General features: G+C 45.3%; 1 protein-coding gene across 1 annotated transcript in view; it reads left to right on the top strand.

Moving 5' to 3' along the window:
• Positions 1-6876: 6876 nt before the first annotated feature.
• The window catches only part of LOC145530192 (ATP-binding cassette sub-family C member 4-like), a 165098-nt gene continuing 158351 nt past the window's right edge, over positions 6877-13623 (top strand). Inside the window, exon 1 of the mRNA XM_081551115.1 lies at positions 6877-6929. The gene's annotated coding sequence lies outside the window, so the exon portion shown is untranslated. The remainder of the gene's footprint in view (positions 6930-13623) is intronic.

The raw sequence follows: 13623 nt of genomic DNA, 5'->3' as shown, positions 1-13623 counted from the left end.
GTCGCTCAGGCGTCTCCGGGGACACTGTCCAGACAGGTGGCAGCCGTGGTCTAGGCATGCAGCGGGCACAACCCGCGTAGACCAGCGTTGCAGCGAGTTAATGCGGGTAGGTGACAGCACTTCATGCTCGGATGGCCTGAGGAAGGACCGGAATTTAGGATAAAGTCTGATTTACCGATGGCATTTTAGAAGTAGCCAAAGACGATCTTTCTACACGGGTATTTACTAAAACTTTGTAGACCGATTCTAAAGGTTTTGAGTTCGCAGATTTTTTTTTTTCCTGGCTCCGTAGTTAATGCTTAATTTTCTGTTAGTCTGAAGCTTAACGAACCATGGAATGACCAGATATTACAAAGTACAAATTATACAGTAACAGTGAAGGCTTACTTGACCCATTGCTTTAGTTTTGTGCTTCTGAGTCTTACATAAATGGGATCATTGTTGTAGGTTTCTTCTGTAACCTATGTTTTTCCACACATTGTATTTGTGAAATTTATCTGTGTTCCAGAATGTAGCTATAGTTCATAAATTATGAGAGCAGAAAATTGTATTTCATTAAATGAATTTTGCTGGGTTATGCCATTGTTTTGAATCAGTATTTTGAAGATAGAACTCATTTTTAGTTGGCTTCCGTTGTTGTTTTTGAGAAATTGAGAGCCTGATTTGTCATTTCTGTGTAGATTAATCTGTGTTTGGCTGGTTTTAAGATTGTTTCTTTGGTTTTGGCAGCTTCACTAATTTCCTAAGTGTGGATTTTTCTTTTTTAAATCTCCTTTAGGATTTACTGATCTTCTTGAAACTGATGCTCTTTCATCAGTTCTGGAGAACCGTTAGTCCTTTCCCTCTCTAGCAACCACCTCTGTCCTCATCCTTTATCTCCTTCTGTGACTCTGATAAGATGTATTTTTTACTTTGTTCTATATCTCAAACTCCCTTTAACATTTTTTACCTCTTTATTGCTCCATGCTGCATTCTGGGAATTTTTTTTCAGACATATGTTCTGATTCTAAGAAATTTATCTTCGGCTATGTAAAACTCTTCTTTTTTTAAAAAAAAAAAAAGTTCCAGAATTTCCATTTTATTCATCAAATCTGCCTATTTCTTTTTTTCTAACCTCTTGTTCTTTAGTCAAAATTCAAAAGCCATATTTTATTTTTCAGTATTGGAGATGTTTGTTGTTTCTTTTTATTTATTTGTTTTTGGCTGGGCTAAGTCTTTGTTGCAGCATGGGTTTTTCTCTTGTTGGGGTGATTGGGGGCTCCTCTCCAGTTTTGGTGCGTGAGCTTCTCGTTGTGCTGACTGTTCTTATTTCAGAGCACAGGCTCTAGGGTGAGAGGGCTCAGTAGCTGTGGCTCCCGGGATCTAGACCATGGGCTCAGCAGTTGTGGTGCACAGACTTAGCTGTCCTGAGGCATATGGGATCTTCCTGGATCAGAGATCGAACCCATGTCTCCTGCACTGGCAGGTGGATTCTTTACCACTGAGCCATCCGGGAAGTCCCTAAAGAGGCTTATTTTATATTCTATCTCATTATTCTCATATCTGTGGTTTTTGCAGGTTGGATTGATTTTAGTTTTTCCCTAAAATTTCTAAAAGTTTGACTCTCTTACTCATGGTGGTTTGTTAAAACAGGTGCTTTGCGCTTTGTAATTGTGAGCTCATTCCTTGCAACTTTACTCATGGAAATGAAAGACAGGAAGGTAGAGAGGCAGGAAGCGGGAAGAGGAAGAAGGCAGAGAAAAAAGGATGAACACAGCCTAACTTGGAAGAGCAATGAATGGTCTAAGATTTCCTGGGAGGCAGAAACTAGGTGGGTCAGGGGAGGGGAATTGGGAATGCAGTGAGCAGGGTAGGAGTGTGCCCTCTGCTGGTAGCTGCTGAGTGGTGCAGAGAACACCAGGTCCAGCTTCAGGCTGCCCTCTTCAGTGCAATGTCTCCCAGAACAAGAATTTCTTTCGTTTTTGCAGGCAGGTGGCAATGTGAGGAGAAGATAAGGCAGAAATAGGAACTGCTGGGCTTCTAACAGGAGATTTTCGTTTGATTGTGGAAAATAGACATTCACTCACTTTCTTCCATCCTCCTCAACCCCAAGAAAAGCTGAAAACCTGGAACTATTTGTGTCCCTGGGGATGAGTGGATCCACAGCAAACAGGACATTCAGTGTTAAAACCTGGACCATCTGAGCAAACCAAAAGTGTTCGTCACCCTGCTCTCAGTAGCCCCCTCTTTCTGGGAATAAAAATAACAATAGATGGCATTTATTTAGCACTTTTCTCTGTGCTCTACGTGTCTTATGTCATAATCTTCATACCAAATTAGGAGGGAGGTATTTATGATATAATAAAATTTATGAGCCTGGAAGAGTTCACAGATTTCCACCCCCCTTCAAAGAAATCTTTTTCTTCTTTTTAATTTCTTCTTTCATTTTTTTTTGGCTGCACACTTGTACTTCTCCCTTTGAATCACACTGGAAGAAGAGGCATCAGTACTGCATTCATAGTAAAATGCTCCTCGCAACCCTTCTTGTTCCTGAGATATACTCCCCTTTTCCATTTCTATCTGCACGTGCATTTCTTGCTCCTGCCGTGAGATGATTAAAATAGGAACACGAATTTCTTTGAGTATATGTGACTTACTGTCTAAAGGAAAGTAAAGAAGAGAAGAGAAAAAAAAATTGAGAGCTCTGTTTTCACCTCAGTAAGGGTCCCAAATACAGTATAGTGTCAAATTGACCCCGACAGTTGCCAAGTTTGGCCACGAGGTGGCGCCATGCGCCAGTAAGACGCTATGGCTGCTGCTGCGCAGGCTGCTCTGCAGGCTTGCATCCCGTGGAGGGCTGGCGATCCTGACAAGGGATACAGACAGAACGACAGACCTGGGGAAGTGAGTGAAGGCTGAGAACGTGGAGGCAATGCAGAGTAGTGGCGGGAAATGCAGACACTGGGATCAAACGGGATCAAAAAGCTTCCCAGTCCAAGCTCTCCCATCTTCATTTTTCTGTGGACATTTACCTACTTGTATGTGTGTGTGTATATATATATATATACATATATATGTATATATATATATATATAATTATGTATGTGTATATATATATATAATTATATATATATATAAAGGAGGAAGTGGCTTACTGATTATGTAAGAAATCCCACAGTCTCCATGGAGACCAGGGCAGCCAATGGCGTAATTTAGTTCAAGTCCGAAGTCCTGAGAACCCAGGGAGTCAGTGGTGTACATCCCACTTCAAGGACAGGAGAAGATGAGATTGGAGGTCAGCTCCAGCGGTGAGGGAAGGAAAAGAGGAGGGAATTCTCTGTCTTCCGCCCTGCTTCTAGTCAGGCCCTTAACAGGTTGGATGATGCCAATTCACAATGCAGGGACAAGGGGAGCAATCTACAGAATCCACAAATCCACTGAATCAAACACTGATCATCCAGAAACACCCTTGCAGACTCAAAGGAGTGAAAATGAACTTTACATTCCATGTGCCATTTGACTGTGAGTATTTGCCAACACATCGCAACACCAGATTCTTTTTTCAGGGCAGGTGGAATGTTGAAGGAGGGAAGCAGAGAAAGGATTGAGGACTGGGTCATCATGGTGGGTGTATCTACCCAGATACTGTTGAGTTCATCTCCTGGTTTCTGCAATCCCTTCTGTTCATCTCAGCTCCACCTCCACCACTCAAGCCAGGTGATGAGTGTTTCTCTTCTGGAAATACAGTCCTCGTGAGCAGAGAAGCCCTGCTTTCACTCCAGACTCACCCAGAATCAGTGTCTAATCTGGGCACTCTGTAAGCAGTCCACCTGACATCATATCAGCATTGGTGATGTTAACTTGATCTCAGCTTTCTCCACTGTAAATGTATTATTTTCCTTTCAAGGCTTCTTTCCCCTGACCAGTCACCAAGTCTCAAGTCTAAATCACTCAGTTTAGAGTGACAATTTAGGGGTGTTTCCTGGGGGCTCAGGTCAGTAGGGTGTGGGTGTCTGAAGGAGAAAATGCTCTGATATTATTGGCTCCTGGATCTAGTGTGAGCCTGTCTGGGGATCCCAGACAGTTCAGTTTAGTTAGTCACTCAGTCATGTCTGACTCTTAGCGACCCCATGAACCGCAGCATACCAGGCCTCCCTGTCCATCACTAACTCCCCGAGTCCACCCAAACCCATGTCCATCGAGTCGGTGATGCCATCAAACCATCTCATCCCCTGTCATCCCCTTCCCCTCCTGCCCCCAATCTTTCCCAGCATCAGGGTCTTTTCCAATGAGTCAGCTCTTCGCATCAGGTGACCAAAGTATTGGAGTTTCAGCTTCAACATCAGACCTTCCAATGAACACCCAGGACTGATCTCCTTTAGGATGTAACTATTGAAGATACAACCTAATGACTTGATACACATATACGCTCAGTTGCTAAGTCATGCCTGACTCTTTGCGACCCCATGGACTGTAGAAAATACTCACCACAGCCAAGGCAATCAACATAGCAGTCACTTCAAACCTCAACCATTTTCTTTTTTTGTTTTTAATGTTGAGAACCTCCAAGATCTATTCTCATAGAAAATTGAAAGTTCGCAGTATATAATTGTCGACTGGAGCCACATTTGTGTATACCAGTTCTCCAGAACTTACTCATCCTTCGTAACTGAAGCCAAAAGTCATTATTAAAAAGGGAAATTATCAAAGAATAGCAGCATGATCTTGTTATAAGCACCACAAATTTTGATCTTTCTTCATTTAGGGTGGAAGGAAAGAGAAATTGCTGAGCTGATAAGATGGCCGCACAAATAGCTACACACTTACGTGTGGGAGCCCACTGTTTTGTTCATTCAGTTCTGCAGTCCTTCATTCATTCAAACAGCACATTCTAGGTGGTTTTGACACACACTGTCCATCTTCCAGTGAGACAACCATGCTGGACTTGGACTTGAGTCCAAATTAGGATTCATCATTTACTGATTCGAAGACCCTGGAGAAGTGCTGTCCTTGAGCCTCATCTTTCTCATCCATAAAACAGGGATAATCATACCTTGCTGAATAGCGTTTTGTTAGAGTTAAAAGTGAGGGACGTTCCCCAGAAATATGCATGACCTGTGTTCTGTAACATATGCCACTGTTATTTGTCTAGGCCCTGAGCTCATGATGCAAGAAATCACGAGACAGTCTCTTTCCCCTCAGATTTCCCTTCCCCAGTCTAAGAGGGCAGCAAAAAGCTTACAGAGGTCCCCTGCACAATGCAGCATGTAAGATGCCAAAAAGCTGTCCCCATTAACACCATGCATTCATCTTTCAAAATCATCTGAGTTCCTCTAATCCTCTGTTACTTTTCATTAAGTCTTGCAGCTCTACAAACATAATCTGTGCTAAACCCTGTTGTTGTCTGAGGTCAAATGCTTGGCTACAGGTTATTTTGTTTGACCCAATTTCCTGTGCCTGAAGTACAGTGAGGCAAAAAAAAAAAAAAACCAAAAAACTGTTGCAGTTTGGAGCAAAGAAAGGTTTATTGCAAGAGTCAAGCAAGGAGTTCATGCTCAAAAAATCCAAACTCCCTGACGGATTTCAGGGGAGAGTTTTTAAAGCAAAAGGGAGGGAGAAAGTGCAGTGTAGGTGATCACCTCCAGCATTATTCTCTGATTGGTTGTTGATGAGGTAACAGGGTCATGTCTCGGGGTTTAACATCTTCAGTCCTCAGGCTCCAGCTGGTGTGGGGGCTCCCTGCTCATGGTCATCATGCAGTTAACTTTTTCCATCTGGTGAGGGTTTTAGTATCTGCAGAACAACTCAGGAATGCGCATCAGACACTGTCATCTATATCCTTCAGGGAAGGACTAAAGATTTTGTGATTGCCATACGGTTGATCTATCGTTTAATATTTTGTTGTTGTTGTCACTACACATTCACATTCTTTCAATCATTAATTCTTGAGCCAGCCTCCTGTGGCTCAGAGGAGGCCTGGGAGATTAAAGCTTTTCTCCAAGCAAGGGGGGCTTCCCAGGTGGCTCAGTGGTGAGGAATCCACCTGCCAATGCAAGGAGATGCAGGATGCGGGCTAGATCCATGGTTCAGGAAGATCCCCTGGAGGAGGAAATGGCAACCCACTCCAGTGTTCTTGCCTAGATAATCCCATGGACAGAGGAATCTGGTGGGCTACAGTCCACGGGGTCGCAAAGAGTCGGACGGGACTGAACGAGCAGTGCATGCACAAACAAGAGGCAGGCAGAGGGCATGGGGTGGGGTGGGATCTATCCCAGGAAGGTCCCACAGGGTCCTTGCTCCATTACAGCTGTTCACCCTCCTGTAGCGCCCTTGTTTGGTCCTGATGAGGGCAGCGTGCCCAGAGGGCGGGCTGCTATCTCCTTGAGCCAGCTTTCTCCGGGTCTTCACCACAGCTGAGGGAGCGTTTCTGATGCAGCCTGCCCCTCCCTCTCCATCTTCTGGGTGGGGGCTGGGCTCAGAGCGCGCCCTTTGGTAGAATTTGCAGCCCGGTGCCCAAACGTAGGCGCCTCTGTCCGGTGCCTTGTGTGCCCCAGTTTCCCGAACTGGCTACATCAAGTGCGCCTGCAGCCTCACACCCGCAGCCTCGCCTCGCACCTGCGTGGCCCCCGGCGGAGCCCGCCTGGCCGCCCCTTGATCCTGCTGCCCCCACCGCTCCCGACTCCAGGCCCCAGGGGCAGAGGCGCGGAGCGGGCGGCCACAGGAGGTCAGGGCCGGGCCGCCCCCCGGTGCTCCTCTTCCTGAAGCAGGTGGTTCTGTCCCCCTAAGAGAGGACCGCGCTGTGTCTGAGCCTCCAGCCTCCTGGTCGGCGCCTCCAGGAGCAGCTCCGCCGCCAGAGCAGCGCGACTCCGGCCCGCGGCCGCCCCTGTCGGCAAGATGGGGAAGCCCAACCCGCTGCAGGACGCGAACTTCTGCTCACGCCTGTTCTTCTGGTGAGCCCCCGCCTGGGCTGTGACACCCCCGCCGCCGTGAGGCGGGTTCTTGACGCCGCCGCTGGCGCTTTTGGGGACAGAGGAGGGGGATGGTCGGGGCCAGGGAGCGCTTTCCGCTGCCGCTCTGGGCACCTGGCTGCTTGTAGCCCGTGGGGCCACGTGGTCCCTGGCGTCTGGCGAGGGGAACAGAGCCCGGGTGAGGGAACTCGTGGTGGGGCGCCCTGCCTTGTAGCTCGCTGCCCCGCCGCCAAACTCCTAAGGCCCTAGTAGGATGGGAAGCGGGCAAAGCGGGAGGCAGGGAAGCTGAGAACCCAGGCTGCCCAAGGGAAGTCTCCCGCCAAGCGGGAGAAGGACTGGACCACATCCCTCCCCCCTCCCCACCCAATACCCCCCACCCACACTCCATCCTTAGCCGGCTTCCCTAGTACCGCTCAGGAATTCGCAGTTCTGAACTAAAATGGCACCCTTGTTTTTCCCCTAAGCAAGCAGTTTATGAACAGCTTTCTTTATCCAATTAGTGCCCTGCACCGTTGTTATCTTCTAAGAACGTCCCCACTTTGCCCATATTCCTTACGTGACAGCTGAGTTCCACCTGCACCGCGCTCCCTTGTCACTGTGTCTATGACAATGTCTCTCTCCCTCCCTCCCTCTCTCCTTGTACATCTATCACTGCATTTCCTGGTGTCTATTTGTGACAAGTTTCATGTGTGTAAAACCACTTGTTTTTAATGTAATAAATGGGGACACTATTCTTGAACACGTTTTGCTTTGGCCCAGGACACAGAGCCAGGACTGGAGTATGTATTTGACCAGCCCCTTTCCCTATTGTGAGTATCTCCACTTCCACTTTTGAGGACCAAACCCCGGGGATGTGGTCCCTGAAACCTGTGGGGTCTTATGCAGACCTTTAGCCTTCAGAGAAGCAGTGCATGGTCTTGATGCAGGTGGTCCTGCCCATGAGTCCTTTGGTCCTGAAACCACTGAAGGGTCTCTGAGCTGGGAGGAAACACCAATGAAAAACGCTGCAGAGAGCTGAAGCTCTTACCTGAAGTCTTCATCTAATAGCTGAGACTACTAACTAGGCAGGCCTGAACCTTTGGACTTGGGTGATTATTAGGTCTTTTGTTTCTGGAACCTAACCCATTCATCTTTCCCACAAATTCTGATACTTCTTTTATGGGGCAGCCTAAGGGATCCCCAGGGAATGAGAGTTTCTATGCTTGTTCTGATGGTGGTATATTCAGTGTGTAGCTACATCTCTTGGCGATTTGGTGGCCCTTAAGGAAAGAGGGGCTTAGAAGAAGGAATGTGGATGTGGTTACTCTAAATAATACTCAAATAGTCAAACACCTGCTTAAGACAGGACAAGCAACCCTCCAGGCATCTTCTGTCTGTGGATTTTCAAAATGTGTGTGTGGAAATGGGAAGATAAAGACTTCTCATTGATTTTGGTAGACACCCACTTCCAGTTTTCCTGCTGGAAGGAGAGAAGCTATTACCTCTTATTTCACACTCGAAATTGCTGAAGCAGAGAGGTTGAGTGAGTTGTTTACCAGCATACAGCTAGAAAGTGAAAGAGTTGGATCCCAAACCAGGCAGTCTGGCTCCCTGTGTATGTAACTGCTGTATCGAGTAGGTTCTGTTTGTGTACTTGTTTGTAAATGCACAGAGAAGCTGATTCTAAACACCTTTGATCTTATTGGCAGGAGTCTCTCAAGGAAAGTTCTTAAAGTTCTTGCTGTTGGAGATGATGCACGTGAGTTCAGTTCAGTCGCTCAGTCGTGTCCGACGCTCTGCGACCCCATGAATTGCAGCACGCCAGGCCTCTCTGTCCATGCACGTGAAACATCTCTATAATCAAGCCTTAGGGCAGCTGTTCTCAGAGTATAGCTCTCAGACCTGCTCATCCTGGGAGTTTGTTGGAAATGCAAATCCCCCGCGAGCTCTCTCTAGACCAACTGTAAAGTTAGAAATTCTGGGGGTGGGGGTTAAACAAGCTCCAGGTGATTCTGATGGAAGGTCGAGACTGGCTTCTGCTTTCAGCCACCCCTTCCACTGGAATTACTACTTCAATGTTAACTTTTAAAAGGGGTCCAGACTTTGTGAAGTTAGTTGTTGATCACAATTTCCAGCCTGAACGTAAAGTCTGAGGCACCCTCGTGATTTCCTGGTATTCCCCACTCACTGCCCTGGGGAAAGCTGACATGAACCCAGGCAGGAAGTGCTGCCCAGAGGCAAAGTCCGCCTTTTAGAGAAAAACTGAGTTTTCATCTTCTCATTGGGTGTTTGCTTTTCTTCTCATATTTCACCTGCTTTCTAAACTTGCAAATGATGTCAGTAACTAGCTTATTGTCTTTATACAAATGACCTCACTGGAGTTTCAGTGTTTTCACAGCACAGGTGGGACTTAGGGTCAAAGAGAAGGCATGCATTATGGCTATATGTAATTATTGTGGATTTTAGAATATAATATATGCTTTTTTATTTCTGTAATAAAATTAAAACTACAGAAGAAGAAGAAATGAATAAAAGTTTGTTTCTATTAGCCACGTACACTTACTGATAATTTGGCTGTTTCTTAGAATAACTGGTGAAAGCTGGTTTCTGTTCCATCAGGTGTGCCTGCTTAAAACCTGCTTGTGTGCTTATTTCATTGCTGTTTGTGAATACTTGAATTACATTTTTTATAGGCCTGAGGTTAAAGATATCAAACAGGTATTTATTTGTTGTTGTCCACGCTGGGTCATCATTGTTGCTCTCGTGCTTTTCTCTAGTTGTGTGGTGACCGGTGGCTACTCTCTGGTTGTGGCAAATGGGCTTCTCATCGAGGTGGCTTCTCCTGGTACGGAGCACAGGCTCCAGGGCGAGGGGCTTCAATACTTGTGGCTCATGGGCTTAGTTGCCCCGTGCCATGTGGACTCTGCCTGGACCAGGAATCAACCCTGTGTCGCCTGCATTACCAGATGGATTCTTAACTACTGGACAATCAAGGAAGTCCAATATCAGTTTTAATAAGAATTTATTTGATTTTTAGAGTGGGAACGTTATGTCTATTGACTATTTGTCTGTCTTTGAATTGTCTCTTGGTAGACATTTTTTCCCAGGAGGCATTTTTATATTTGAATAATTTGCAATAATGCATATAATTCTTGTTCAGATTTTCATTTGTTCTTTAGAGGTTTTAAATTAGATATAATTAATTATATTGAACTTTTCTTTTTGGTTTCTCCTATTGCTTTTGTAATGTCTTTTTAAAATCCTAGCATCCTCTAAATCTCTGTAAGCATTCTATTTTGGCTCTCTTTTCTTATTTAATTTCTAACAATAAAGACAACCGGAATTTTTTTTTTTTTTTTTAGTATTTGGCATAAGATAGACCCCATTTTTCGAAACAGCCTGTATTCCTGTCATGGTTTACTGAATGATTCTTCCTTTTTCCCATTACTGGAAATCAGTGGCACAATTTTTGAACCATGTCCAGTCTGCTGAGACTCTCCCTGGCAATGTCCCCGCTGCCCTGCTCTGCAGCCTTGAGGTGTGCTCTGCATTTCTTTCCCCCAGAAGCCAGCAGGTTGGGGGCTGGTGCAGGACCCGTCCCCAGAGATGAGGGTGGAGCAGGGTCTTGGATTAGATTCACTTGGCCCATCAGGGAATGGTTACGCTGACACTGGCCATGTCTCAATCAGTGAACTGTCTCCTTGCAAAGTGAGTGTGGATGTGGAAACTGCCACCGGTGTCAAGTCAGACTCTCCAGAGACTCTGATCAGAGAAGCTGATGACATGGGGGGGGCGGGATGTGAACTAGTTGATTGTTGAGATGGTTTAGGGAGGTTGGTGCTGTTAGGCCCTCAGTAACTAATGATTGTGAATGCACAGAAATGTTTAATTTCAAACTAGGATTCTTTGCACCATTTTCAGAATACCACGTGTTCTTCATTAACAGTCAGAGATCCCCATGTTGTAGATTGAGGCTAGGTGACCTCTGCAGGGCTCTTTCTCTGGCCTTGATCTATTCCCTGTAAGCATTTAGTTTGATGAGTTTTGGTAATTTTATACAATAACTAAAGCCTCAAGCAAGATGTAGAACATCCTAGAGGTGTGGTGTATCCTTGTGGAAAACTAAACTGCCTAACAAATTTATCGCTTGTAGTTTTTTCTTTATTTTTTTGGATCTTGATCATCCTACCTCATCACCCTGAGAGGTGTCAATTAGAGTCCATTCAGATGTGTCAAGGGGGTAAGTTGCCTTTCTGAGTCTTCCAGAGGTCCCCTGATCATGTTAACCCCCTTCCTCTCTGTTGATATGAAACAAATAGGGTATCAGACATTTCTCTGGCAAAGATGGGCTTATGGGATCAGCGGAGAATTGTAGTTCAATGTTTACAACTGTGGAGAGCTACGTGCAAGTCCTCAAAGGGCAAGGGAAAGAGATCGTTGTTATAGAGGGGAAAAGAAGTTGGCAGGTCTGTTAAACAAAGAGTCCATGGCTCTTCACTGGCTGAGTCCTTGCCAGGAAAACAGCAGAGTCTTTGTTCTTCCTGTCAGTCTCTGCCATTGCAACCGCATCTATCGAAATTATCAGAGGTTTTCTGCTGGGGCCCAGTGGGATTACTCAGGAGCTCTGTCGTGGTGGTGGCTGCTCTTTGTCTGGTGGGATGTTGTCCTGTTCAGAGCAACACTGTCCTCTCCGCTGACACCTCAGCAGCCTTGGGAGGTGTTATCTCCACATGTTCCCCTCAGTTTCCAGGGGCCAATACTGAGACGGTATGTTGTTAGTTCGTGGTCATACAACCAGAAAGTGACAAAGTCTAGACTCTAACACAGGAAGATTTCCAACTGAGGCATATCATGTGCAATTTTTTTTTTCTCATTGCATTTTTTTGAATTGTGGAAAAATGCACACAACATAAAATTTACCATCTTGACCCTTTTTAAGCATATGGTTTAGCATTGTTAAGTACATTCACGTTATTTTGCAAACAATTTCCAGAACTCTTTTCATCCTGCACTAGTGTAGGGAAAGAGTGTCATCATCTCGGCATGTAGTGCTAATTCCCTGAGTGTTTTCTGTGGGGAATGACTGTAGGATAAATGGCCTAACATGTTTCAAACCTGTTTAGTGGTAAAGCTCACAGACGTATACTTTTGTTTTGGAAGGAAATTGAGACATAGTAAGATATATTAAGGGTCACTGAGATGCTGACCTGGAGTGGAGAAGTGGAGGATGGGGCACAGTTGAGGCCCTGGGTCCTCAGTGCCACTGTTGGGATTAGGATCCAGTCTTCTGTCTCCTGGATTGGGGTTCTTTGGAGGTGCCAACCTACCAGAGTTTGTAAAAGCTGAAGCTCAGTCTCTCTTATTGCTTCTTTAATGATTCATGGACATTCATACATTCAATAAATAATTCTTGAGCATCACCTCTCTACACATACTGTCCTTGGAATATGGAATAAAAGAAGTGTGATCTCTGCTTTCACTGGTTATTATTGTCTGACCTTGAAAATTTCCTTACCCTGGCAAGGTCAGGGAAATGGTGTTAATCTTTGGGCTATCTCTGTATTTTATTATCATTTAAATAATGCATAATGGATTTGAACAGGGTTTGGGGGGTATCCTCTGTACAGTTACTGTTTTTTTTCCCTTTGTAATAATTTGCAGAGAGAGAATTTGAGATTATGTAACTATCATCTTCCACATCAAACTTTCACCCACTGGTTTTAAATTCCATTGATAATTTTCTGACTCCACTGCTCCCCTTACGTTTGTTTGCGTCTGTTTGCAAGAGCGTTCCTCTCTCCTGTTTATGTAGCAGTACTGATTCATGGATCCTTTTATTATTTAATCTGTTGTGGTTCATTGCCATTTATTTGTTTTGATTCTCAATGTATCCCTGATTCGTCTAGCAAAAGCCATTCAACCCGGCTTCTCTGTCCTTTCTACACATCCTCATGGTTCTTTCAGGGCTTCCTTATTTTACGGTGCAAGTTGTCCCATCTTGGACTTTCTCTGCCTGTTGATCTCAGCATGTAGACCATGAGACTTTTTCCGGGATTGCCTGGGGCTCTGCTCTTCAGGGCTCATACTAGTTATGAGCAGCCCCCACAGAAATTCTCCTTTTGGAGCCAATGTTGTGGCTGGACTGGCTCTTGTGGTTCTTATGATTGTGAGACATGTGTCAGCAACAACCATCAGGGGACTTTGAAATGCTGAGGTGTATTACTCACTCACATGTTGTCGAGGGTACCGGACTCACCTGGGGTGACACAGCCAGGTCCTGGATAGAGAGAGGGCACATGAGTAAGTCTGGACTTGGGGTTCTGCCTTTTGGGGGTTGAGGGTGGGGTATCTAGGATTTTGAAGGTTCACTATTGGTGAATTTAAAACACAAGAGCGGGAAATAAAGTGTGAGAAGGGAGAAGCAAGCAGTCAGCAAGATGGTCTGTTATCAGGTCAACCAGGGCTTTCTACAAGCGGGAACTTCAGGGGTGGGGTGGCCTGGCTCTTTATCTAGTTGTGTAGCTGGCACGTGTTCATTGGAGGTGGCTGTCTTTGACATGGATGTCTCCAAAGCTTAATGTCTGCAATTTATATTACAATCAAAAAAGCTAATTATCAGCTGCTTACATAAACTGCCCCAACCTTGGAAACAGCCATTTCTTCAATGAGGAGCCTTGGTTCCTTTTAGGGAAGAAGG

This window comes from Giraffa tippelskirchi, chromosome 12, assembly GCF_054371585.1.
Source record: "Giraffa tippelskirchi isolate mGirTip1 chromosome 12, T2T-mGirTip1v1.2.pri, whole genome shotgun sequence".
Lineage (NCBI taxonomy): Eukaryota > Metazoa > Chordata > Mammalia > Artiodactyla > Giraffidae > Giraffa > Giraffa tippelskirchi.
The sequence above is the reverse complement of the archived record's forward strand: the minus strand, read 5'-3'. Positions and strand labels throughout refer to the sequence as shown.